We start from the raw sequence: 6,000 nt of genomic DNA, 5'->3' as shown, positions 1-6,000 counted from the left end.
ACGGCGACCCGCCCACGTCTCGGCGACTGCGGCTCCCCGAGCGAAAGCCTGCGGGTCGGGCCCGGTGGGCGGGCCCCAAACAGACCCCCCCCCCCACCCCGATCCCTGCGGGCGGTGGGGCGGGGACGGGGGCGGGGCGAAGCGGGGCGGAAGTGCCGCTACCGGCCCCGGAAGCCATGAGCTGGAAGTGACGCGCCGGAAACCAGCCACGGCTCCCCGCTGGCCCGCGGGACTCGTTCCGCTTTGTCCTGAGCGTCTGGGCTTCTCTGCCGCCGCTGCTGAGCCGGTGGAGGGGCCACGCTACTGGTTGATTCTCCCCCGCTGTCGTCCCCTTGGCACCCTCCTGGCCGTAGCACTTCAGCCCAGGCGGGGGTGGTGATCCTGGGTGACGGCGACCCCCATCGTCATCCCCTTGGCACCCTTCGGGCTGTACCACTTCAGCCCAGGCGGGGGTGGGGCGAAGGCGATCCCCGCGGCCTTGGTACCTTCCGGGCCGTACCACCTCGGCTGGCGCCCCTCGCGGTTTTCCCCCTTGACACCTCCGCCCAGATGGGGGGGGGGGGGGGGCGATGGCGCCCCCTCGCGATATCCTCTGGCGTACCACTTCAGCCCAGACGGCGACCCCCTCCGTCCTCCCCTTGGTACCTTCCGGGCCGTACCACCGCGGCCCAGGAGGGGCGACCAGTTCGTGGACCTATAAGTCCCTAAGGGGCCGCCCTCCGAGTTTTGGTTTCAAGGGACAGAAATTCCAGCCTCAACACGCCTCCTTTAGAAGAGGAAAGATAGAGGGAGTGTGTCTTCCCAGCATCCTAGCATCAGAGGAGCTCTAGGGGCACCTGGACCCCCGAGGCCACGCCCCTGGAGAGGGCGCTGATTGGCCAAGCTGTGTGGAGCTCCGCCTGGGGGCGTGACCTCGGCCCAGGTGAGCGGCGGGCTGCGCTGGGATGGTCGCAACTGCTGCGGAGCACCTGCCCAGACCGGTTCTCCTCCCCGCTTACTTTTTAACATGATTTTAAGGGGCAAGGGTACAGCTAATGGGCTTTTTTTTTTTTGTATATGTATCTCCTCCTGCTTCTCTTTCAACGTCAGATTGACATATTATCTGTCTTTTTATGGTGATTTAATTACCGGGAGAGAGGAAATCTCAGAATGTTAGTGTTGTTTTCTTTTTTAAATTGAAGTATAGTTGGTGTGCAATGTTATGTTACAGGTGTGCAATATAATGATTCACAATTTTTAAAGGTTATGCTCCATTTATAGTTCCTATAAAATATAGCCTATATTCCCTGTGTTGTGCAATATGTCCTTGTAGCTTATTTTATTTTTTATTTATTTTCTGTTTTTTAAAAAAATTTTTAATTTAATTTAATTTTTTATACAGCAGATTCTTATTAGTCATCAATTTTATACACATCAGTGTATACATGTCAATCCCAATCGCCCAATTCATCAACCCCCACCCCCACCCCACTGCCCCTTTCCCCCCTTGGTGTCCATACGTTTGTTCTCCACATCTCTGTCTCAATTTCTGCCCTGCAAACCGGTTCATCTGTACCATTTTTCTAGGTTCCACATATATGCATTAATATATGATATCTGTTTTTCTCTTTCTGACTTACTTCACTCTGTATGACAGACTCTAGGTCCATCCACCTCACTACAAATGAGTCAATTTCGTTTCTTTTTATGGTTAATATTCCATTGTATATATGTGCCACATCTTCTTTATCCATTCATCTGTCGATGGACCCTTAGGTTGCTTCCATGTCCTGGCTATTGTAAATAGAGCTGCAATGAACATTGCGGTACATGACTCTTTTTGAATTATGGTTTTCTCAAGGTATATGCCCAGTAGTGGGATTGCTGTAGTTCTATGTTTAGTTTTTTAAGGAACCTCCATACTGTTCTCCATAGTGGCTGTATCAATTTACATTCCCACCAACAGCGCAAGAGAGTTCCCTTTTCTCCACACCCTCTCCAGCATTTGCTGTTTGTAGATTTTCTGATGATGCCCATTCTGACCGGTGTGAGGTGATATTTTCAGGAGCAAGGGTACAGCTAATGGGCTCTGCTTAAAACCTACTTTTTGGTCAAACTTTCACATATTTTTCTTCACATTATTTTAATAATTTTGTTTTTTATTTTTATTATTTTTTATTTTTGGCTGCGTTGGGTCTTCATTGCTGCGCGCGGACTTTCTCTAGTTGCGGCGAGCAGGGGCTACTCTTCGTTGTGGTGCGTGGGCTTCTCATTGCGATGGCTGCTCTTGCGCGCGGGCTTCAGTAGTTGTGGCACACGGGCTCAGTAGTTGTGGCTCGCGGGCTTAGTTGCTCCGCGGCATGTGGGATCTTCCCGAACCAAGGCTCAAACCTGTGTCCCCTGCATCGGCAGGTGGACTCTTAACCACTGTGCCACCAGGGAAGTCCCTCTTCACATTATTTTAAAATTAATAAAATTTCTCCTTTAGGTCTTGGCCAGAGGGTCAGTTAATTAATGGTGGTGTCTGCCCACCCCTGGGCGCGCACAGGTGGGGCTGGGGCCGCGAACTGCAGTTCAGGGCTCAGTGAGTTACTTGTGGTGATCAGTGAGTTAGTTACTTGTAGTCAAGAATTTCAAAAGGAAATGTATAAAAAGTATCCAAAACTTTATAGTAGGGCTTCCCTGGTGGCACAGTGGTTAAGAATCCACCTGCCAATGCAGGGGACACGGGTTTGAGCCCTGGTCCAGGAAGATCCCACAGGCCGAGGAGCAACTAAGCCCGTGCGCCACAACTACCGAGCCTGCGCTCTAGAGCCCGCGAGCTGCAACTAGGGAAGCCCGCGAGCTACAACTACTGAAGCCCGCGCGCCTAGAACCCATGCTTCGCGACAAGAGAAGCCACTGCAGTGAGAAGCCCGCGCACCCCAATGAAGAATAGCCCCCGCTCGCCGCAACTAGAGAAAGCCCACACGCAGCAACGAAGACCCAACGCAGCCAAAAATACATACATAAAATAAATAAATTTAAAAAAAACCTTTATAGCAGAATCTTTCTTGCATTTTATCTGAGACAGTGCATTTTAACAATTCTGAAATGATGTCAGGGGAACCTAGGCACCTTCCCCTCCTGGACCAGGCACCCCAGCATGGAGGACAGTTCGACCCAGGCCTCCAGCCACTGCCCAAGGAAGCCTTTGCTCCATGGTCACACTCCCAGAGTTTGTATCCTGCCCTTTTTTCTTTGTCCTGCTAACAGTTGTTCACCAAAAACAATAAAACAGCCAGTTATTTTACCAGCAAAACGGGTTGATTTGGCAGCAGCAAAGAAGTGAAGTTCAGGACAGGCAGCTACGGTGAACCACAAGCAAGTCTGGTGAAGCAGAGGAGAAGGGCAAGTTGTTATAAACAGTCTACTGGAGGAACTGGGTGGTGGCTTTTCATTGGCTGAGAGGCCGCCAGGCGGGGGACATCGTCCTTCCTCCTGCTGGTGGCAGTGAAGTATCTGCTTCTGGCCGCAGGTGCAAGGGACTCTGCCTGCTGGGATCTGTGTTGAGGCCCAGGGGCACCTGCCTGAGAGCTTACCCTTCTGGCCTCCCGACTGCATTTTAGTTGAGGTTCCCCTTTGTTAATTTTCACATAAGTCTTCTCTAAACACTGCAGGAGACACTGCTGCAGGTAGCGAGTCGTTTCACCGCTGGGCCGTGTCTGACTTCCAGTATCAGGGAAGGGGTCTGAGTGGTTTTACCTGCATTTGCTGGAGTTTCCACTTCTTCCTTTGACTGGATTCCAAGAAGCAGAATTTGGGGTTGAAAGACTTTAGACCGGCCAGGATTCTTCACACCCTTGTCAGCTTCAAATGTGACCATTTCAGCCTCTTTGCTGATTTGCACATTAGACACAAACTTGTTAGGAAGCGGCTCTCATGAAGGAGCCCCACGCCGGCCAGCCTGCCTCTCCTCGTGGCATCTGCCGGCCTCTCCCAGTCCAGCCCCCCGCCCCAGCCCCCTTCTCACAGGCTCAGTCTGCATCTGGGCCATGGTCTGACGTGATGGCTGCAGTCAGGTGGGTTGGTGACTTGCGGGCCTGGAGGAGCCCAAGTTCCCAGGGGACGGTGAGGACAGCAGGAGGTGTGGACCTGGGCCTGGGAGCCCACAAGGCCCAGAGCACGGGGTCCCGGGAGGAATTGTGGGGGATCCCCCCCTCGTCCCTCCAGCCGCACCGCCAAAATCGCCAGGAAGCACTGACCCGCACGATGCTGCTTCCTAGGCGCCTGGCCTCCTGATGGCAGCCCCTCGCTGGGCCGGGGGTGCCTCTGGGCCCACGTTCTGAGGGCTCCACGTTAAGCCCCAGGGGTTCTCTTTCTTTTAAACAATCACCATTTGTTAGGCCTCACCACCTCGGGGTGCTCTTGGGCGCCCTTGCTTACCCCCTGTAATTAGCTTGCTCTGGGAGGAAGGCAGGCGGAGTGGTCAGTGCTGGGGGCGCCGTTGGAGCTGCCAGGGCAGGAGGGGGGACGGGGGCTTCAGGCCGGCAGCCCATGTGGGCCACTGGGCACCCAAGGCATCGGGAGCTGAGTCTGCTCCAGGCTTCTCGGGGGCGGGGGGGGGACCCGTTATTCGGTCCACTGGGAAGGGATTTCGCAGATGTAATTATGATCCTGAGCGTGTGGCCTTCAGACCCATCCAGGGGGCAGTGCCCGGAGGAGGGGAGCCTCACCAGCAGGTGAGGCCGGTGGGGTCTGCCTGGGCCTGGCCCCTCCAAACTCAGCCCTGGCCCACCCAGCAGGGCCCCTGGCCATCCCCAGGTCACTGGGCTGTGGAGTCGAGGCCTCTGGTTCCTTCCCGAGTGTCCTTCCCAGGCTCTGGGTCCAGCCGGGATGCCCACAGCCTGGGACGGCCAAGCAGCCTTTCTGGACGCTGCCCCTGGTCCCGTGGGTGATGTCTACTCACTTGTCATCCTGGCCATCACCTCAGCAGGCTGCCCCGGGGGGCCAGAACCCCGTCCAGTGCGAGGGCTGTGCCCGAAGGTCCCTCAGTGAGACCCACTCGGGGTGGGGCAGCAGCAGCCGCTAAGGCCTCTGGGACTTGCCCACTGAGCAGCAGATGAGGAAACAGGGAGTCTGCAGCCAAAGTCGCTCAGGTTCGCGACACCTGGGCCCGAGCCCAGGCCTGTCCCCAAACCAGAGATGTGCAGCCTCCCTGGCTGCCCTTTGGGTACCCCTCCACACACACTGTGGCGTGACCCCTGCCTCCCACCCCCACTTTAGCCTGACCTTGGGGCTCAGCCTCTGGACTCCACGGGCCGGGGGCACTGGCAGAGCAGGGAGGGCACCTAAAACCTCTTCCCCCTGGGGCTGGGGCCAAAGGTCATGCAAGCAAAACCACAGGGCTGGGGAGCCGCCCCCTTGCTGCTTCAGGCCAGCGTCTGGGAGAGTCCAGGGCACCCACGGGCCTCACCGAGCTCCCAGGAAGCCGGCTGAGGTCAGGCCGTGCCTCTGTCCCCGTGGCTGCCTGTCCTGAGCTTCTGGGGGCAGGAGGCCCTCCCCGCAGGGTGCGGGGCGCAGACCAACCCCGTCCCCGCTGTCCTCCGCGGGCTTCACCCGCTCCTCGGCCTGGCCCACACTGACCTCACCTCGTCCACCAAATCCTCAGCGTTTCCAGATTCTGAGGTGGCCCAAGCTGTGGCCTGGACCTTTCTGGGGTGAAATGTGCCGGCAGTGGCCAACCCCGCCCCCTGTGGTGACTCGAGTTCATGGTCCCCCCCCCCGCACCCCCCATCCTCTGGGCTTCTCCAACAGGCCTCCACCCACCGCGCCACTTGGCCTCCATCTCCACAACTGCTCTCACCCCCAGCTGGCCCCCCAGGCAGACTTCCCAGGTCCTGGTACTCAGTGGCTCCCAGGTGTGGGAACCTCAGCAGGACAGGCCCCGGCCACCACGGGCCAGGAACTGCTGGATGCGGAGCCTGACCTGAGAGAGAGGGGAGGCCAGCTGGGTGGGCGCCCAGCACTGAGGCCTTGGGT

Source organism: Tursiops truncatus, chromosome 1 (assembly GCF_011762595.2).
Source record: "Tursiops truncatus isolate mTurTru1 chromosome 1, mTurTru1.mat.Y, whole genome shotgun sequence".
NCBI classification, from domain to species: Eukaryota; Metazoa; Chordata; class Mammalia; order Artiodactyla; family Delphinidae; genus Tursiops; species Tursiops truncatus.
Note: the sequence above shows the minus strand (reverse complement) of the source record.